Below are 23,121 nucleotides of genomic sequence, written 5' to 3'. Positions count from 1 at the left end.
GGGCTCTTTAGGGTGGAGGGGTTGAGAGAACAGAAAACGGGTCTTGTATGTACACAACTAAACAGTGACACGAGGAGAAACACAGGGGACAGTCGATATCATGAGCTACCGAATCCCCCACTCAGAAAGACAGATAGACAACCTTTGCATTTGTATCTTTTTAACTCTTTTTAACTAACTTTTTCACTCATCTCTCACATATTGGCAATGACACTAGAGGAGGAATTCATACCTATATTATTGGTTACATTGATGTGGAGACAAACTGTCTGCATTGGCAGGACAATTACATCCTCGTAAGCAGAAGCACTCTAAGCTAACTTATTTGATTTCTATGCTGACTCCACTTCCGAATGTGTATACCTTCTGCATGCATTTGCCTTTTTTTAGTGCACTTTTTTAATGTATGTGCTTGTGTGTGAGTGTTGCCAGTGTGGTTGAATGTGCCCACATTCAGTCACACACATTGTGACAAGTCTGAAAGTCAGTGACGTGGAAATGTTACTGCTAATGCTAGTTGGCAAGATTTCTCAAAGTTTGCAAATAAAAGGCAAGCAATGAGAGTGAACTTCAGGAGAGGAATACTCATTGACACTCTCACAGCTAGTCGAGCGCATTCTTCCTTTGCTGAGAATAACACTGAGTTTGGCATATTCATTCATCCATTCAAACCTATGACACCTTTTTTTGTTGCTGTGGCATTTCATCGTGAGGAAGAATTGGGCCACATTAAACTCATTATAACCCACGTTTCTCTGTTAGCAAACATGACATGTTTGATATAATTGCAGACCTTGGAATTTCTTCTTCTGTATTAAAATGAGTGTTAAAGATAATCATAGAGTTTACTGGAATGAAACCGGTTTGATATAATAGCATGTAGGCTTGCAGGTATGTCTGTGTGTTCTCTGACCATGCGCACAGCAGCACACCGCACAGACACACACAGCGCACACACTGCATAGAATCATGTGCTCTAAGGAGGCAAAAGCTTCTTCTGCACGTCCTAAATCAGCTATGAAGAAAAAAACCCTTTATTGAATAAAACAGAGGCTACTCCCAACAGCAGACCTTTCAGGCACGTCTAATTACTTAGTGGTGAATTTGCAAAGGCGGCTTATTCAGGCCAGTTTGTAGCCTGGCGCTTTCATTAAGATGTTTCCTTAGAGTGTCCTCACAAGCCCTCTTCTTTAGCCTCATTACAAGAGCACTCTAACAAGCGATTTGAAAGCCCTGCTCTGTTTCGGTGTCTGTATTTGGGAAGAACAAGCCATGCGATGTTGCTGAGCTTACTCACTCAGCACGGTGATGTGCAGCAAAGTGCGTGGTCATGTTTGAAGTAAAGTGCATGGTCTTGTAGAGTGCTTGGTTTCAGGCTGCAGAATAGCATATTTAACCAGTGCTCCAGCTGTCAGAAATAAGTGGTCATGTGAGGAGACGTAGGAGAAGTGTTTATTACATGCTGATAAGAAGTGAGTTTTTTTCTCAGATGCAGCACCTGCTGGTATGTAAATACTGACAGAGACGCACAGCGACATCTATGAGAGGGGCGGTCACGGGCTTTTAGGCACAACTGTTTGCACTGTTAATAGGTAATCACACAGCACAAATTACACTGGATACTGATACAATTTTAATTACATACCAAACTGCTATACATAATTACACAATGGGTGATCCTATAGCCAATTATGCACTGGCAAACAAATGAGGACAAGCTGTGTATGGGAGACGAGAGGGGAAGCAGATGTGGCAAGGAGAACACAGATAGGAGGCAGACTTCAGCAGAAGAAAAGTGGAGCTGGTGAAATGAAGAGAATAAATGGGGAAAATTTATAAAGCCAAAGTGAACCAGTCAAGAAACATGCTCCCCCTCACTTTGGCATGCTACACTTGCTTCTAAAAATCTCATTATCTTAATTACCTTTATGGGAAAAACATCAATTATCATGGTCCGGGGTGGGGGTGGTAGGGACAGCAGTGAAAATGTGCAGGATTGGGAGCATCTCCTAACAAAGGAAAGAGTCTCTGATTGCCATTACCAGGCAAAGGCTGGAATTATGCAACTGCAGACACGAACAGGTAATTGAACATGAAAAGATATCTGATGAGCTGTTGACTTAATGAAAGGCTGCGAGAGCATCATGAGAGAAGAAATGGATGTTTTATGTCTATTTTATGTCTAATTCTAAAAGACTGTCAGTGATTACTTTATGTGATGCCTGTTCAAGGTTAGAATCAGGTTTCATTTCCACTCCTCTGTGACTATCTGCTGCTTTAAAAGACACGTTAAACAAAAAGCAGATTTGGATTAAATCTCAATCAAAGTGGCCTCAAGGTTAATTTGACTAGATTTTGGTCAGATTTGTGTTGTGACACTATTATACTGTATTCATGTGATGGCAGCAAGTTATATGCATACGTTAAATTGCAGAAGCTGCAACTTTGCTAGTTAAAACTGGTTAAAGTTGGCAAAACTCAAGTGAGAGCCTCCTCACTGACATGCATTGTATGACATGGTTGTCAATTAATTTCTTCTGTGTGAATATGGCCGGGCTGAGTAGTGCACTCCAGCTGTCTGACACGCTCACTCACACACAAGCGCACACACGCACACACACAAACACAGACACACACACACTCATGCACGCACACGCACGCACGCACGCACGCACGCACGCACGCACGCACGCACGCACGCACGCACGCACGCACGCACGCACGCACGCACAAGTAGCTATCCTGGCATGCTTGTGCAAATTTTATGCTCTGGGATCAATGATTCACCTTTAAAACATTGATGTCTGAGTACCCTCAGGGCATAAGCATTGTCTATTCTCTGCAGCAAACCTGGCTGAATTAATTTCAGAAGGTGACACAAAGTATCTCTGTAAACTCTTCAACCACATCACAGTTGGCCTGTATTCCTTTAACTTGGGATGCATGCTATACATCTAACGTTAAGGGACGTGTGGAGGGGAAAATGACTGAGCCTCTGCTTGTGACTAATGGTGTGAAAACATGTAGCATGCAGTATGTTGTGTGCTAACTGCAAGCATGTTTTCAACATTTTCAAAGCTATGCTACTATGCTATGTTTTCAATGCTATGCTTCACTTTGAGTAGGGTTTAGGTGCTATTGAGGAGAGTCTAAATCAATCTTTGTATATATGTGTGTGTGTGTGTGTGTGTGTGTGTGTGTGTTTGTGCATGCAGGCCTCCGCTCCATGTGGATACATTAACAGACTGGGACTCTCTGTGGATATAAGCTTTGTGATCAGTCATCCACAATCCCATTTCTGCTTGGTGGCGGAAAAGCTCACTGGACTTTCCAGATGGATTATTCTGGGTGACTGACTGTAGGGAAACAGCAAATTAATGAATTAAGGATGGAGCTGAGATACTTGGATCACTGGGCTTTTTCTGTTAGTCATTCAATTTGTGGGGGTGAACGTGGGGAATTTGCAAGAAATATGCTGTTGGCAAATTGGTGACAAAGGTGAAAATAAGAACAAATCGAATGTGTAATTACAGGCACATGCAGTGTTTCATTTGTTTTCAGCCAAAATAGGAATAGGAAAATATCTTGTGATGCACAGTGACTACAGCATTATTCAACTCTGGATATTAACTCTTCACTTTTTCCAGCCACCATCCACCCAGACCACACCCCTGTGACTCCAGCACTGTACATAAAGTGTCGCGTTTCATTCACTCAAAGAAACATTGATTCTGAACATAATCCAGGCAGTTGTCAGCACAACATCATTATGGATGCCAATTAGTTGCATATAACATAATTTCTAGGAGACGGGTTGGAGTGTAGGCACAGCACTTACACAGACATTCAGACACACATTCATGCACAGACAGGAACACGCACACTCACATGCATGTGAAGTTGTGAACACAGGCCTGCATTGTCCTTTGGTCTCAGGAAATTGGCTCCCAAAGGTTTTCAGTATTTTTACCAACAAAGGCAGTCAAGCTCGAGAAGAAAAGCAAAAATAGAAGGATGGAGACTTGAGCAAACACAAAGTCCTTGTGAGTCTCCCAAGACGGCTAAGCTTGACTAGAAAAGTCTCCTCTACGGCTGGCAGACTCCTATATTGTACTGCAGGATATCACCATATTTTAACAGTGACCTTCCTCTGTACAGTTGTCACCTTTGAGCCAGTTTCATTACATTCCTGATGGTGCAATAACCATCCTGTATGATTCCCTTATGAAGTCACCTCAGAGTATACAGAATTCAATTCCAGACTCAACCATTTCCCACATGGGAGAAGCTGAGCAGGGAGCTGAATGGTGTCATCCAGTGGAAGCTAATAAAAGCAGTTATATTCATCCTAAACCACATCACGCTCCCCTACTGTCCACCACTGTTGTGCTCTCTCTCTAAGAGCCCTGCCTTTGGCAAAGCTGAAACACTTACACATCAAAGCAACAGGAGTTTGCATTCAATCCCGCAAATATGGCTAGACAGGTTCCTGCGTCATAGTCATCACATGGCTATCATCACGAAAAGTGAGAACAATTGGCCCCCTTTGGGCCAACCGGCCAGTCAAGCTTTTCTGATTAAGCAGCCCTCTAAGAGACTATCTGATGATGAAACATGGCAGTGATCAAGCTGTTCAAAGAAGGATTGCAGCCGTGGGGCTTCAATAATCCATATCTTTGTGAATTAACAAGAAAGAGGAAATTAAATCCAGTAGCTGCATGTCAGTTCCTTGCTCATTTGCAGAACATGTTAACTAACCAATGGGAACTACATTTAACAATTCATTACCTAATAAGTACTACATAGAGACCAATTAAAGATGAATTTGACAAAAAAAAGAGGATGAAACTGTTAGAGAATGGGACAGATGAAGCGAGAGAGCGCAGAGAGAGAGATAGGAACGGAGACTGAAAATAGATGTTACTGATTGCTGGAGGTTAACCACGATTCTGCCCTCTCAGCAGGTGTGTGTGTGTGAGTACACGTGTGCGTGTGTGTGTGTGTGTGTGTGTGTGTGTGTGTGTGTGTGTGTGTGCCTCATAAATACCATTGCTCAGTCCAATAATCTTACAGGTGTCTCCTTCCACAGGAGAGCCTTCCATGGCCCTCCTCACAAACTTCACCAAGCATTTAACTCAACATCAATTAGCAACAGCAGCTTCTTGAGTCAGGCTTCAATTGGCTGCAAAAATGAATGCTCAGGAATTATGTGCCTCCACATGGTATAATAATATACCACTCTCTATTTAAAAGCAACCTCATTAAGACTGTTTTAATTTGTTTTTTCAGACTCTCAACAAGGATTATATTTTACGGAGGTTGATAGAATAACTTGCATTGTATTCACAGTAAGAGGTTCAATTAAGCAGTCAGGGAATGTGAAGAGTGTTTGAAATGAATGAGGAGCATTTTTATGGGTCTGTTGTTTACAAAATAGTGAGCAGAAAGCAGGGATGCTGGGGGGGAGTCAGAGGTGCCCTCGAGATTTAATGGTTTCTCCCACTGCATCAGAGTTGAGCAGAAAAATGAAAACAGTCTACGAAACTCTTGTATGCATGCCCAGACACATAAAAATGTAATTCAACCTCAAATTCATGGAGTGTACAGAGCAGAACAGTGAGACTTTGATGTCTGATATCAGGCTGGTTTTGCTTCACGTTTAAAATGACAACAATAACTTTGTCCTAGATTTAACTGAATTACGCTGCGGGCTAAAGCAGTACCAGCAAAACGGGTCTTACATATACTGTACATGCAAATGTACCACGCACACAACAATCATCTGATCTTACAGTCCATATGGATCTGTGACACTTATTGGCCCCTGTTTTAATTGCACAGACACAAGGAAAAGTGCAAAGCTGTAGGTCCTGGGTGCGTGGAACATGTGGGCGTCCCCAAGCACACCTGCTATTTTGGGAGCAAAATGGCTGCTGTAGTTGAATATAGATCAGAGGGTGTGGTGATTAATATATAGGTTAACAGTTACAGTTAATCAGCCCGATGATGACAGAAACGGATACTGAAAACAGCTTGATGAAGCCGTTCATGTGATCGCGTCAAAACACTTCAGTCATAAATTGAATGTACATCACATTGTAAATAGTTGTATCATACAGTAAAATGTCACTTAGGAGCATTTGTTTCACAGTTCGTTTCAAGGATAAAACATGAATTGTTTTTTGTTTATTTATTTTGAATTGGGAAAGCAGGCTGTGACACACAGTATTAATGGGCTCCTGTAATCTGATGCCTCTCAGATAAACAGCAGAATACTGAGTTATGACGGTCGTGTCTGATGTTTGTTGAGCTATATGGATTTATTTTGCAGCAGCCTGGTGTTCTTTAATGAAGGCAAACACAGTGGATGCTGTGCGTAACGGTGCCGCGCTCTGTTGTGGAACTTCTCAAATAGAAGGATGCAGATTCATCCACATATGTGTCCTGCTGCCTTCAGATGGCCGCAGAGATTTAAAGAATGGAAGGACAAGCATCCGTGCAAATTTCATTCATTTATATGCAGACTGATTTACCAGTCTTCCTGTTTCAACCACTTTTATTGATTTTTGATGCAGATTTCAAGTGTTTCATTAAACTTATTGTTTGTTTGCTGAGTGGCAGCTAACTTTGCTCTCATTTTCCACCAAACTCTAACACCCACTGTGCTTGTGCTGATTCATTTGAATGAACCTCCCACATGTTTGCACTTCTCCTCCCAGCTGTGCACCGTGCACTCTGCGCAAAATACCACGAGGATAAGCAAAGTGAATTTCAAGGTCAAGAGAATACTATGTAATAAGTAAAAATATAATGAAATATAATGACAAAATAATGTTATACAGTAGGGGGGCTGCTTCTGGTGGTTGTACTCTGTGAGTTGCCAGATGCTCTACGCCAAACAACTTGCACACAGGAGCAAAGTCCAAGATTCACGAGGCAGAGTTCAAAAACGTTTTATGATCTCTGAATCTACTATAAAGTCCAACAACAAAGACATCAGAAGACCCGGTGAACCCACCATAATGAGCACAGAAGGCAACTGTGTCTATGTGTAAACTCATGAGAACGCATGTGTGCATGTTTTAAACCCCTGCCAGTGTGTGTTTGAGCAAGTGCGCTCATCCATGCTCATATGAATATACTGGGAGAGAAAGCTACGGCAACTGCCAAACAGAGAGCAAAACAAAAAGAGGAAGAAGGAGAAAGCACAAGCTTGCATGTTTATGATCTTCACAGGGTTATGTGCCTGTGAGGATACATAAAAACGGAGCATGTGAGGATGTGTGCGCCTGTGATGTAATTCAAAGTTCAAATGAGAATGAATAAATGGGAGGGCATAGCACAAGTAGTGCGTGTCTGTCTGTGTTTGTTTTATGAGCAAGAGCCGAACATTACTGCTTCTGGGACCTTGAATGGATATGAAGTGGAAAGAAACAAAGACGAAGTGCTGCAAGGAGGAGTGATGAAAGAGGACAGAGAGGGGTGGAGGAGGTGAAGATGGAAGAAGAGGAAAATGAAGAGGAGAAGAAGGAGGAGAACTTGATGGGGAGAAGATCCTTGTGCTTATGCAGTCAAAGTCTGCGAGACTGCAGCCTCAACCGTGCTGCCGATGAAGTATCGACACATCAACAATCTGTGTGGGTGTAGCTTAGCACGGTGTGCTTTGTGCCCTCTCTGAGCTCAACAGCTCACTCTTTTCATACTGCTCTGACTCTGCTCTGTTCTTAAGCTCTCTCTCTGTAGCACAGAGCGATATTTTCTTTCACTTTATCTCACTAAGAAGCGTGTCCCTTTCTTCCCCACTGTCATCTTTTCATCATTTTGTCACTGTCCCAGAATTGGCCCCATCACACTCCTTTTTACCTTTCAGTAGATCTCTCCAGTTCTTTCCTTATCGTCTTTTCCTGCTCGCTCTAACCGGCTTATGCCCCGGCCTCTCCCTGGCAGCATGTATGTGTGGGTCTGTGCAGTGTGTCTTCGATAATATCGCGGTGAACTTTAATGTTGCCCACTGGGTAGAGCGTACGCTACACTGTTCCTCCATTAGGGCTCATCTCACAGACAGCGTGTACACATTCAATAATGCAGGTCAGTGCTTAACGTCTGCAAGTGTGCAACATCAGCATACACCCTGGCTACCCGGTACATGCGCGCACACATGCTAACATTTGCACGTGGACCCGTGGCGCATGTAGGCTGCTGATCCATGCAAACACAGACACAGTCTAGCAGGCATGCACAATGCACACTTATATAGCACACACAAATAATAAATCTTCAAATAACAGTGACAGAGTGGCAGTAAAGAAGTCATTGGTGCTAAATGAAAGAGTAAAATGTACAATAAATACACAGGTTTGGAGCTTATGCTGCAGGGCAGGGGGAGAATCGACAAGGGAGACGTGTGACACTCAACAGAGCTGCAAAAAACATTTCTAGACAAGGCAGATACTAACCATCAAACCATCCGGCAGCTAGTCCTACACCAGGCAACAAAAGAGGATTAGCTCTCTAATCACTGCCGATCTCTGTGGGCTATTCAGAGGGAAGCCCGAGTGGCCTGGTGTCCATTCTGTTACTCGGTCAGAGCAGGAGGAAAAGGCTGACCCAGTCAACTGCAGGGAAGAGCCAAAGCAGGTGGATACACACCTGAGGGACAGGATTAACACAGTCCTGGCACATTACAACCAGCACGCACAGTGTTTAATCCCACTGGAAGGGTGTGTGTGTGTGTGTACAGCAGGTCTGTCCAGGTGTGTAAACACACTGGTAGTGCCATAAGCTTTACCTGAGGTGACACCTATAGGGCTGAGATTTACATGAAGTAGCAGGGGAACAGATAGGCAGACTGCAGGGTCACCTCACTGCCATCTGCTCCGTCAGCTCCCTTTGACCTGTCTCCACAGCAACCTCAGCAGATACAGAATCCGCTGTTCCCTCTCATCTGTGGACAGTAGCTGTGATAAATGTGTACAGCTACAAACACACAAAAATCTATCTAGTAACCTCCCTGTGTTCTGCTTGACAGGTGGATTGGATTATTTTATTGAACAGTTTGACAACATAGACTGACAGAAGACATCAGTGTGTGTTTCCCAGCTGGAGCTGATCCTGTGGTGACTTGATAACAGGTACGGTGAGCATTAGACCACTCAAACACTTGAAACACTGTTCCATCCATCCATTTTCTATACTGCCTATCCCTTTCGGGGTTGCAGGGGGGCTGGAGCCTATCCCAGCCATCACCAGGCGAGAGGCGGGATACACCCTGGACCGGTCGCCAGTTGTTTGCAGGGCACAAACACACAACCATTCACATTCACACCTAGGGGCAATTTTACAGCCACCAATTAACCTAATGAGCATGTTTTTTGGTCTGTGAGGTCGGCAACCTTGTTGCTGTGTTGTGTTTTTATTATACAAAGCTCAATTCTATTGTTCACCCTGTGAGATTGTACATCAATGTCAACTTTGAGTTAAACAGTAAGAGAATAATTACGAATCTCTACCTGATAGACTCATTGCAATACAGTTGTTTATGTTTATCATCTTATTTGGATGTAAATAAGATGCTTAAATTCTGTATAGCCATTGACAGATTTTATATTTTAGCAGTCAGTGATGTGTTTTAACAGGGTGGAAACCAAACACCAAGCCAACTTAATACTAACCCTTAGCCTACAGTAAAAACTATATCTGCAGTCATGCAGTGCAGATATAGTTTTTACATCACATTTCTATAGTGATCACAGAAATATTAAAGGAATACTGCAGGCAGCAGTGTGTCTCTAGGATCCTCTTGTTCTTCCACAACTACACGTTGCTCCTTGTCACTTTGATCGTGAGGGTGACACTACTCTACAGAGTATATAGGTAATGATATAGTATAGAACTGAATATTTTTAATATATAATTTAGAGAATATTATAGATCCAAGATGAAACTGACAGAAGGGCGGGACTGAGAGAAAAAGGTGCTATTACAAATAAGGCTGCTACTTCAGCACCACGGACAGCTCCATGGATTTATCAATACACAGCACAGTTAGACTACTGATTTTCAGAGCCGTGGTCGGAGCCTTAGATTCTAACTTGCGCAAACCTCAGACAGATAAAGGATCAGTGAGTCAGGCAGACCAGACTAACATATTCAACGAAACAGCCCCTCTGGCTCTGCACTCCATCTGCTAGTAGAGGATGGAGAGGGGGGATGGCAGGTGAACAAGTGGATGGCATCCTCCCTCATCCACCATCAAACCACAGGCATCTTAAGGTTCTTTTTTGGACAGGTGTGTATGCAAAAGACACATTTCTAGCCACCCATAGGTGTGCTGAGGGCAGATAAAGCAGGTTATATTTGTGATTTTTTTCCATGGTGTAACGTGTTTTCACCTTTTTATTTTTCTCATGAGCGGTGCGAGTGCGGCTGTTTCAGGTTCGCTGGCATCAAGAGGTTCAAAGGGTTCTTTAAAAGGCAAATGAGTGCAATATTTTAGTTTCATTCATCTTTAATCAGCTTCACTCGATATTTTGTATTCTCTTTGTGCTGAGAGGCAGTTGTCTTTGTTTGTGTTGTTGGTATTTATTGTTGTGGCAATGCCTTAACGCTGCCCTCATGGTCAGGTCTCTATTGGAAAAGAGAATGTAACCCCAAAAACTAAAAATGAAAATGAATGAAACTTCTGCTGCATGTCATGTCATCCATAACATTAGCGAGGCCTGCGTTAAAATACAGCAGTAAAGCATTTTGATGCATTTCACAGTTGAATAAGTCTGAATAAAGAAAATATAAACTGCATTATGCTTTTTTTCACAGTTTCCAATAACATTTTATACAGTGTCTGCTGTAATTAGTATGTTTGGACAGGATTTAACCAGCTTCTCTGCATCCAGAATGAACCAGCTCCAAAGTTTGAAAGCTGTTTCCCCCCTCCTGTTCCTGGGGCCAGGCAGACACCACTAATGCTAATCTCACTTTGGACACTCACTCGAAAGGGGAAATGTTTAAATTAGAGTTAATATTTCACATCAATCTATCTTTATTTAATACTCTTTAATTGTGTCCTTCTGGAGAAATTCCACATTTTGGCCTAATCATTTGAAATCAAACACCAGTTTTAGAACAAAGCAAGTGCATCATTATTACACTGGTGACAACTGCTTGTCAGCAGAGCCACTTCTCTCAGTTGACCAAATGATTTTTACATCTCTCAGAGCGGCTTAACGATCGTTTGGCACCTGTTTGTTCTTTTTTTGATAGGGCACACATGCAGGATGGATCTCGCTCAGGTGAAACAGGTGGTGATGCTCGACAGGCTGGTGAGGACAGGAGGACAACATGCACCTTCTGCAAAAAGGAGGGCTGCTGAGAAGAGGATTGGAGAGACGACTGGCCTCTCTGCTTCAGCTCACAGCTTAAATGAGTTAAAACACGCAGAAATTTGCTTGTGACACAGCAGCAGAGCAATACTCCAAAATGAGCCAAAACAGCCATCTTGAATTTGCCTGCAGTCCAGACATTTTGTTGATGAGTTGCTGGATTGCTTCCTTATGGAACACAGTTGTTTCCTTTCTCGTCTCCTTTCCACCGCAGACAAACGTTTCATACAGTTACTCCTACATTGAAAGGGATGCCTGCTAAAGTAAAAGTGACCTCAGGAGACTGTCCTCCCGAGAAGAATGACAGCATTAGTTGTGTTTGTGGCTAAAGCACAGACAAAGCGGCGTCATGTCAGAAAATGTGTCATTCTGGAGGGTATGGACAAATGATGTATTGTGTCGTTCAATTCTGAGTTCTTGTTGGCCTCAAACAGTATATCCGATAGATAAAAAATAAAGCAGAGGGGAAGGTTTCCTTTGTATTAACATGAGTGTCCGCACTAATGGTCACACACTCCCTCTCCTTGATGTTAGAGCCACTATAGAGTGTGTCTAGTCTGAGCCAAATACTCATTAGAGATTCAGCTTCATTTGAGATCATGATGCACACTCAAACACTGGAAGTACACAAACATACTGTACACACATGCAAAAAATCTTTACACCAAAATAGACTCTGGCATGCAGGCAGCATACTGCAAACAAACATACTGTTACACAAGCTCTCTTACTGGAGAGCAGCGATCATTAGAATGACACAACTGATGGTCTAAACTGTCTCTAAGCTACATTTTACCAGCTGACTCAAACGAAGCCAGTCACACAACACAGTGCCCGGGCAAGCTCTGCAAATCATGTGTTTGTTTGCCTCCCCTTATTCCAAAAGCCTAACGATGCTCCTCTCTCCCAGCTTTCTAAGACAGATGGAGATCATTAGCTTCTCTCACTCCCCTCCTTCTCTCTCTCCCCCTGCTCTCTCCGATCTGTCATGTCTAAACCATAGCCGCTCTTTGTCTTGCCTTTTCACTCATCCCCTCCGCTGTTTGCCCCCCACTCACTGCCACTGTCCATCTCCCTCTGCACAGATTTATATCTAAAGGTTTCAAACTCTAGCAGGATCTTACAACTTTAACAAGTGCTTTATCACTCTTGTCAGAAGTAGTTACAGAAGTCATGACACACACTTCCCTCGACAGGAGGAATTGATGAGAAGCCATTAGACTCTGCTGGTCCTGGAGTGAACGGGATGGCCTCCATCACTGCATCCTTCTCCCCTTTGATGCAGAGGCATGGACAGCAGCGGCTCTTCAGGCATGTGTCAGATGCACCATTTCTTTGCACTTATGTGCTGGAGCTGCGCATGTGTTGAGAAAGTTTTAAGCAGTGTGTTACGAGTTGTGGGAAGTAACAAAGCGATGTGAAAACTGACCTTCATAGATGTGATTGCCACAGCTTCACTCTGATTGAATCAACAGTATTATTTGTGAATGAATCTCTGTCATTGATCATCATATTGTATTATTAGGAGACACAGCTGAGTAAAGACGACACAGTGAGGACTGGTGGGGTTTATTGTTAGCACTGTAACAGTTTTTCCTGTGTGCCTGTTTGCGGTGGTGTTGAAAAGTGTTAACAGAGCTCCTGCTGTCCCGCCTGCACTGGTGACCATCTGGATTGAATCCATCACTTCCTCCCGCACGTCCTTTGTGTCTCCGACTCTAATCTTTCATCATGACACCGTGGTTTTGAGATCAGCTATAGCATGCTGCAACCCCATGACATGACTGTCAATGCGATGTTATTTAAATTTTGTGTTTGTGATGAGTCACATGTTTTATTTTTTTGGGGGGTTCAAGCGAAACAATGCGAGAGAGTGATGTAACAGATGCATCCTCACATTGCAGATATCACCACCATACAAATGCTGAGTATTTCCTGTGATTTTCAAAACCTTTATTATTCTTAGAAAAGCTAGGATAACTATCAAAAATGGAGGTTGGCGTTAAACACAGAACTCCGTACGATATATACAACATACATTGTTCTTATCTTATTCTGTCATATTCACTGTGGTTTTAATACACTCATGGTGGTTAGGTGGGAGCTGATGACCATCTCTATGGTATTGACCTGAGGTTATTACTGCACACAGTGGGAGGCAAGAAACATCCTTGACACGCAGCCGTTTTGGTCTAATGTTTCAGTGGATTGAGGCAAAAGATCATTGTTCTTGGACTTTAATTAGTTTTTCCACACAGCTGAAGGAGAAGCTGCCATTTAAGCATGAAAAGAAATCGGAAGCAAACAGTGCTGCTGGAAAGTTGATCCACTTATATACTGTAACAACAGTGTGTCAAGGTCACACTTCAGTATTTGGCTACGGCAGTGGTGTGTTCGCGTTAATGAGGTTTGGAGAAGGTGTCTTTGTTTCAGTGCACATGGCAGCCTTCAGTGAGTGAACACACACACGCTAAAAAGCCTGGGTTCCCACAGGTATTCGTCCTGGGAAAATGAGTCGATTTTGGCGAGAATTCCCATTACATACCAGGATCACATTGTGCTCTTCTCTGTTTAAGCCACTGTCTACTGTATTTAATAGGTTTATGCAAATGTGAGCCTCCAAGTGTATTCACATGTGCATACAAGCAACACGAGTGCATACATGCACCAGACCACACCAGCAGCCATTCTCTTGCCAGTATTTTACATTGAATCCTCAGCTAATAAAAGTACAGGTGCTGATTGAGTGCTTTGACCTCCCTGGAGGTGCTCTAGGTTAAACGAGTGCAGGCCTGGGCTCTCTTTCTCTGCTTTTAAAGGCCTGACATGTTCCCTGCAGGATGTCTGACCCTCTCTGACCACAAATCAACCAGCAATTACAACCCTTCAGAAACCAGTTCTCACACACGCACACACACCACCACAGTACAATGCTGCTGCGTAGACCAGAAACAAAAAGGCTAGGCAATATATTTGCAAAAGAGGTTAAGTGTTATATCAGGGAAAATAGAATAAGGTGCAATGGCAAGTTGAGAAGAGAAATCATGAGGACAAATGAGAGTCAAGAGCATGAGATGTGGAGAGAGTAACAGCTTTGAATGTGGCAAAGTGGCATGTGTCACCTTGTTTTGACCTTCATTGTGATGATAACATCTTTGGCTCCATCAGTTTAATACAGAAAACAAAAAATGCGGTGATTACCTTTCATTCAGTCCACTTAACTAGGCCTGGGATATTGTATGTGAAAATGAACTAAAAAGAGATATTATACATACACTCCTCCACCCAAATACATTGGCTGGAAAGAAGAAACTGTGGAGGCTTGAGGTGTTAGTGGCAGTCAAAGTGTGTTCACTGGTGTCTCATAAATAAGGAAAGTCCCAGAGGGCCTGAAAGCCCTCCTAAGCCACTGCTTTGTGTCAGGACTAAGCCCCTTTTTATTCCACTCAGAAAAACTTGTCACAACACAGCTGAACCCACGGTGCCATCCTATCAATTTCCATGGCAACAGGCGTGGTGACATTGGCAATAGTGGGCAGGTGATAAGAGGAGTCCATTTCTGTTGGGATTCAGATGAAACAAAGGCAAGTTTTTTTAAATTTCAGCAGCAAAAATGGATATATTATTGGTAAGGATCATCAGCTCCACAGCAACAGTGATGGACTTCACTGTTACAGTATGACGTCCCCTTATGCACCCTATATAGTAACGTAGTAACAGCCATCTTTGTGCACGTACAACCCACATATGACACATGGAGTTTGTGCAACTTCAAATTCTCTGTCTCAGATAAAAGGGAATTAAACAGCAAATTCTAAGCAGCCGCTCCATACATTTATGTTTAACAAAGAAGCACCATCAGCGCTGCGCTATCACATTCTTTGAGAGCTAAGAGACACGAGAGGATTTAATGATATCTGTGTTATTTGCATTTTGGATACAACCACCTGTTGGCTTCAAAGCATGGAAGCAGAGGGAAACACTGAGGGGTTTGACAGTAATGACTAATCATGGACCAGCGATACAAAGCGGGCCTCTTCACAGGGAGCCTTTGATGCAGGTGAATCACATCCTAAACATACTTATTAGCAGGAGTGGGGGAGGAGAGTGAAGGAGGAAGGGTGAAAGGGTGTGGGGGGGGAATTTGTTCCGCACGTTAGCTGGCATGCTTGGGTGCACGAGAACAGAAGGTTGGCATAATGAATTTTGGCGTGCAAACGGCTGTTAATGAAATAAAGAACCCCACCCTAACAGAGGCGTGAATGTGCGTGTGTGTGTGTCTGGAGTGTCTAAGCATGTGTGCAAGAGAGGAGGAACGGACAAGACGGAGGAAGTTGGAGAAGTGAGGAGAGAAGAAGAGATGAGGGAGGGCTGTTTGAGTTCATGACAGAGAGGGGGGGAGAGAGGTTTGTTGCTATATATGAACACATATTTTGTATTTGTGTGTGTTCCTGTTTGGCTTTTTAAAGCCAAAAACACCATTCCCTTTAGCTCTGGATGCTTTGGGTGCTTATCTCAGAGAGGGCTGCACAATACAGGAACAATCTGGGACAAGCACTTTCTAAGCATGCCGGTTGGATGTTAATGTGTCTTCGTAATCTTTTGCTTGAGGGAGAATAAAGACAGCTAGAGCTAAATATTGGACTGCAAACAAAACTTAAGCCGCGTTTCCACTAAACACTTATATAAAATTGAAGCATGTGCCTAACCCAAATCTACATGCACTTAAACCCTAGATCTGCTTTGTGTTTCCACTTCTTGGTTTTGAGATGCTGCAGCATTTATTAGGTGACACACTGTAACATGTAGTGTACATTTACAGCCAGACTGACAACTCACTGCTAACCTTTTCCTCTGCTCCACTCACTCAACCACACTATTGCAGCACACACACATTAGGCACTGAGCTACTCTGCTCTCAGCGGAGGACGTCAAATGTTTCGAGTTGTTTCTTCTCGGTTTTTGGTTGTTTATTACAACAAGGAGGCAAGCTTTGTTTGGGAGAAGGCTGCAGGCGGCAAGAATAAAGACAGCTGGAAAAAAGCAGGAGACTGTGGGAAATCCTACATCAGCGAGACAAGACGACGGCTCTGGTTGCTCCAAGTCTCTCTGACCAATCAGCGGTCTGCATTGTTTTGAGCTCCACATTTAAATACTGGATAAGTGTAGAATAATCTGAAACTTTTGACAATGGAAATGTGAAAATGTAGAAACTGAACTTTATATACTTAAAGGTTAAAAATGATACTGAAAGGTATTTTGCTCGTTAGTGAGGTAGCTTCCAGAAAAACACCTCCAATTAACTCTTATTTCTTCATGTTTGGCCCAGTAACGCAGAAGAATCTTGCATATGGCCCCAGCACAGATGGATCTGCAAAAGAATACTTTCAGGTTGAACTTTATCAAAAGTTTCTCGCTTTTTCTTTCTCACTTTATTCTCAAGAGAAGTACAAGTATCACAAACTACCAAGCTTTGTAGTGACTCAATTCATAAATCAAAGCTTTTTGCTGAAACAACATAAAGCACATCTTATTGGAACACATCAACCCTGATCCTTACTTCCGCTGGGGATTTCTGAACATTGTAGCCAAGCAGACGTTCTACTTAAATTGTTGCAACAGAATATTGTATATATGGACTGATAGGCTTCAGATGTAAGTTTATATGTAAGTGACAAACAGTATGTTCTCAGTAGGCCAGGTGGCGTTTGAGGCTCTGATGTGATTTCTAAAGCCTCTGAAGACAGTCTGTCCCCACCCTCTCAACACGGGTTGCCTAATTGAGTGTTAATTTGGTGCTAATTATGTAACATGTTATCCCAGCGAGACGCCCCAGATGCCACGAGACAAAGGCGTTTGGAAGAGCGTGCAGGATCGCAAAGCAAAGCATTTAAGGAGACGTTATGAGAGGCCTGGTCTGCCTCTGCTTCCTGAATTCAGTAAGTCACAATGCAGGAAAAAAACACACATTTGGCATTGAGAAGCATTTAGTCAAGTCAAGACAAACAGCTAAAACTGCCCGTTTTCAGTAATAAGGCCATCCTCACATGAACCATAACTGATTGTTAAACAAATATTCCTCTCGGCAAGCAAGACTCTTTGAATTAATCATTATTCAACAAACATTTCCTTGCAAAAGTTTGGCCCCCACATTAAAAATTAAACTTCTTTTTTTTTTTTTTTAAACTGTCAAAGTAATACACACCGAAGCCGGCTTTGCAGTGAGTGGCTGCGAGTGGTTGGGCCAGAGACAGTGAAGCTCTCATCTCCCTCTCTGTGTGTTCCTCAACATAAAAATAACATGATTATGAAAAAGACCTCTCTGCTCTTTTATTTATCAAAGTCATAGAGCCTTATACAACATACACTGTGGAATACTCTCATGATCTCGGGGGGTGTGGATTTAGGAACGTGTGTGAAGAGTGCGGAAGTGTTTGTGCGTATACACCTGAGTGTTTATGTATGAGCACTTAGAACGCTTCCAAGGACGAGGCTGTCGTTTTCAGTGTGTTTCTTATTGTCAACACATGGCATGAAAAGCCCCAAACTAACATTGTGTTTCTCTGTCTTTCAGTGCTTTGTCACTTGCTTAGCTTACCTTGTCTCTGGCGCTCAGCCCTGAGCTGATTTGTTGCTACTGCACAACTACACCTTTAAACACAGGCCCAAAATACATCAGAGTATATGCAAAAATCCTGGAATTAATTTGAATAGCTGTTTAAGACATTTTCCACACATTTTAAGACCTTGTCACCACTTTTACATTGAGGGCAAGACAGCACAATTGAACAGTCTCTGTGATACCTCCTTGGACAACTGTATCAGTGTAACATAATTCAAATGATGAGCAGACAATGATGACGTGGCGGTGGGTATGGATGGTAGAGTAGCACAGAAATGTGTGCCAGGGGGCCAGATGTATAAACAATGTGTAGGCACAAAAATATTTGTGCCTCTCTTCCCAGAGGTAAACGGGTATTTATAAATGAAGAATGTGCAGCGAGAAGGCGTCACCTCACTGAGACCTCAGACCAGCGTACACAGAGATTTCAAGCAAAAGCTGGAGGTGAAACAATGACATGGACATGAATAATGGTAGTAAAACGTTGTTTAAGTTGTTTGCCAGTCGCACAAATGTTGCAGTCTACGCAGCATTCAGTAAAACGTTACCCAGAGGTTCATTTCTAAACTATAAATTATCTAATAGTAATAAATTTCACCTTTCTTTTTATTTACATCGGAACCATTACTTCCCCGTTAATGATCTTTTCATTTGATCCTGAATTGTGAAGTGCCTTCTGAAGTGTGTTTCAGTTTGAGCTCTGTAGGTTAATCATTGGTAATCCTTCTGACATTTAATGATAATGATTGAGATATTACCACCATGATGGTTTGCAGATACCTGTGATGAATAAGTGATATGGGAGCTTTAAATATCCAGAGCCGTGTGTAATAGTTTTGTGTAATGATGGCTGTTGTGTTGGAGAACCTCGCTGATGCAACACAATGGTTACTTTTTCTTCTTTGACTTTCTTCTCACTGACAGGTCTAATGAGTGTTGGAGCAGACATCAAAATGAACCGAGAAGTATCGAGAAGCGGCTGTTTCTCCATCCATTTATGGATGACTGTGGGAATGGAAATCAAGCTTGTGCATGTGTCTGTTTCTACAATGAGATTTCTAAAAGACAATCAGCAGCACGAACAGCTTTATAAATCTCATGTAAAGTATGCTTATTTCTTTCTTTCTTTTTGTCATGAATCTACTTTACTGGATCTGGCTCCTGCTGTCTGTGTCCCATAGTCGCTTTGTGGTTAGCAATTAGCATGTGGGAGCGATGATCTCCATCGAGGCTACACTTATCGTCTCTGGACACACAGAGCAGTACGCCTCACAATTATTTCCAGAGATGAACTCCAGCCATGGTTCAAACTCCTTGTCCTCCAACCAGCTTAACACCAGGGCCTGAAGTGGCCTATGTGTAACAGCAGTCAGTCAGTGGGTCAGTGAGAGTGCGACTGGTTGTTTTCAGATTACATCAAATCTAGCAGGTTTCTAAAAATAAACTGCTCAGAATCCCACAATGCACCTAAGCAATGATTAAATTGATGCAAACTTTAACATGCAACCTTTTTGGACAGATATACATACTTAAAACAAGATACATTTCGCAACCTGCAACTGCATATAGCTTCATTTTTGAAAAAGGGGTTTTTAGCATTGGCTAAATTAATGTGATTAATGTTGGAAAGATGAACTCACAGCAGTATTGGGACCAACCAGGAGAAACAAAAAACATTGTCGAGTAGCAAAAACTGGTATTTTGCATGCTGGCTGGGATGCTTACATTGAATGGACCCCTCATTATTATCATTAAATTTCTGCTTCTACTATGATGAGTCAACCTGTCTGAAAAACACTGAAAAAAATGCTGCGAAAATGGTCTATTAGTGACCAGATGTTGAGTACACCAACCCTAATGTAGGAGCAACCTAATTCCATTTAACTAAGTCATATTTATGTTACAATAAACCCACCTGATACCTCAGTTTTTTCTTCTGACAGGTGAGAGAGAGACAGAGAGCACATCAGTTGTTTACTTGTGAATGCAGTAATGGCAGGGGAGATGACTGTAGTTAGTTCAACACTAACTGAACTCAGCAATTCCTCATTCAACGCTGAGCCTTCTCTGCAATCACTAATAGATTTCCTATTCTCGCCTAATTAAAAAGGGAAGCCTTTTTCCCCTGAAAGGCTCCCAGAGCTATATTGAAGGGTGGAGAGGTCGCTGGGAATCCATCAGATGTGATGCAGTTAATCAGCATAAAGCCTGCTCCAGTGCACTGCTAAACAACAACTGCAGGAATGGGCCCAACCCTCACACTGCGCCACACTGGGACTTGAAGCCACACAGGCACATGGCAAGACAAAATTCATATCCACCATTGTCTCAAATTTTAAGAGGAACTACAGTACCTGGTAGTTCCTCTATTCTCTCTAAAATGGGTAATTAAAGGGGATTTAAAAATAACTATAGCGACAGGTGGAGAGAGAGAGAGAGAGCAATAAGGTGAGAGAGGTAAAGGGTTTGTGGGAGAGAATATAAAGAAAATGAGAAGACAGAGCCCTCGCCCACAGTAATTACCTGTCCCTACTTCCTATCTTTCTGAGCGACAACAAAAGAAGTTTGGAGAGAGATGGAGGAGAGGAGAGGAGAGGAAAAATAGGTTAGCATATACAGGAGGAGAATAACCAGTATAACACTCCTGACACCCACATTATTCTGTAGCAAACTGGAAAATCAGTATTAAAGGCTGACTCAACCTCCTCCAGCAATGCACATTTTGAGTTTCTCTTTGATTCACACACCTATGATTAAGGTACAGAAGGTATCTAATCTGGAGCAGCAAGGAGCGGGGTTGGTCGTAGAGACAAATGAGACATTTCCTATTGTTGAGCATCCAGCTATAGACACAAATTTGAGATTGTGATCTCAGTTGGGTGAATGTGACATTCAGAGACATTCATCAGCAGCCGATATATCTGCTGGCCACCTGTAGCTTGGCTACCTGTCACCTAATCATTGCTACAACAAAGTATGCCACTATATGGGTGCTGCTGGCACATATTAACATAATTTCATCCATTTTCTTTTTTCACACAGACATACACCCGTGTGTCCAAAGCAGAAACTAGCTTCAATGAGGAACAGGTGAAATAGAAACTCTGCCATTCATTTGCAGTTATCACAGCTGGCAGGCATGCATGGATACATAGATACAAACAGGTATGCACGCACAGCACATGTACAAAGAGCAACACTGAAACAAACACCTATATGTGGGCATCAGCACAAACAGGGGGCCAAACAACAGGCTGTGCTCACACACACACACACACACACACACACACACACACACACACACACACACACACACACACACACACACACACACACACACACACACACGCACACAATGTACTGTAGATGCTGACACTGGCTTCCTGGACAGCCTCTCCAACTATGCAGGGATGCCAGAGGAGGAGAGAAAGAGAGGGTAAGAGAAGCAGCAATGCTGCTGTAAAGACATCATTTCCATTGTGTACCAGGGAAAGTGGTGGCAACACAAAATGGTAATGACAGTTAAGGCGTTTAGTCACGGACTCACTGGAAGGAACTGAAAAAACCTTCATTTTGACATAACCATCATTCTCTGAGGCACTGCTACTGGGCCCAGAATAACCATGATGTAGAAGGACATACACACTGTGTACCATTCCCCTGAGAGTGAACACATGTGTGCACACAAATATACACATAAGCATTTACTATACAGGACAGTAGAGTACATACACACACATAGGGACAGGTTAATGTTGGTAGGAGGGCTCCTCAACATCAGTCAATCTCACAGAGATCTCTTTGAGTCTCCACCCCAGGGCTGAGCGGCTTTGACTGCACACTACGTATGATTTAGAGGACTGAGTGACAAGGAAAGGGCGAGGGTTGCATCAACCTCATGAAGCTCCATAACTCCAGGGAGAGAAAGAGCTAGAGGTGAGAGCATAGAGAGGAACAGAGAACTCAGAAAAAAGAGTGAGGAACAGACAGATGATGTCAGACGTTTGTCATAACTGAACCTCATGTATAATTGCATGCTTTCATCTGGTTTGTTCTATGCTGACAGGAAAAAACAATCTCCACCTCCTCTCTGAAAACAGTGGAAATCCTTTCACATCCTGACTTCTGCACACTGTGTGTAACATATCACATTTCCATATGTCTAACAGTGTACACATATAGGCGCACAGATGCTTGTGTATTGTAACTTCATTAATTTCTGCTCTTCTGGGCTCGCTGAACAGTCCGGCGTTGCTCTGTGGCTGAGATCAAATGTGTGACAATCTCTCTATTTTCTGTCACCGTCCCCTGTGGTTGTTAATGGTCACCTTCTTATCTTTTAATTGGACGGAGGTTTTTCTAGAGAGCTCTTTTCTTAAGGACACTGTATAATGAGAGGGTTATTTAGGGCCCCTAATTGACCTTCAGCCTTTTCATATCCCGTCATGAGAAGCACACTGCAGATGGCACTGTTCTGATTATAACACAACTGCGAGCAAAATTTATTCTGTTGAGGCAGCAACTACAGACCCAAAGTTAGGTGGCCAGTGCCTGCTGGAGGAGGGAGAGGAGAGGAGAGGAGAGGAGAGGAGAGGAGAGGAGAGGAGAGGAGAGGAGAGGAGAGGAGAGGAGAGGAGAGGAGAGGAGAGGAGAAGAGAGGAGAGGAGAGGAGCAGGTCTGCGGGGAGAAGTGAGTCAGGACGTAAGGAGCCAATTACCACTGGACTGCTGGCAAGGAGAACATGGATTGCAGAGAGATCAGTGTAGGAAAGGCCATAACATGATCAGTGTGAAAATGGCCAACATAGTATTGTAACTTCATTAGTGAGCACATAAAGGGGATGAAGACGGGCAGCGAATGAGAGAAAAAACACAAGGTACAAGGTGTTATACTTGTAAGCAACAAGCTCGACACAAAATTTTCCTGCTAGTCGTTTAAATTAAACCACACACCGAGGCGTTCATGTGACACTGAGGCGTCTGTCTATCCGGGTTCTATCTTCTCCGTGCATTTTAAAGCATTGAGCAGCCAAACTTTCTATCAGTGTGCAGTTTGCATTTGATATGTGCGAGTGTTCAACACATGATCGACATTTAAGTCACTGACAATTTTAAACTGACC

At 42.9% G+C, this 23,121-nt stretch overlaps 1 protein-coding gene across 4 annotated transcripts in view; it reads right to left on the bottom strand.

The window, feature by feature from the left end:
• Window positions 1-23,121, bottom strand: part of il1rapl1a (interleukin 1 receptor accessory protein-like 1a) — a 161,820-nt gene that overhangs the window by 56,307 nt on the left and 82,392 nt on the right. The gene's annotated exons all lie outside the window — the stretch shown is intronic.

The sequence above is a fragment of the Chaetodon trifascialis genome, chromosome 12 (assembly GCF_039877785.1).
Source record: "Chaetodon trifascialis isolate fChaTrf1 chromosome 12, fChaTrf1.hap1, whole genome shotgun sequence".
NCBI classification, from domain to species: domain Eukaryota; kingdom Metazoa; phylum Chordata; class Actinopteri; order Chaetodontiformes; family Chaetodontidae; genus Chaetodon; species Chaetodon trifascialis.
This window is presented reverse-complemented; position numbering and strand designations above follow the sequence as displayed.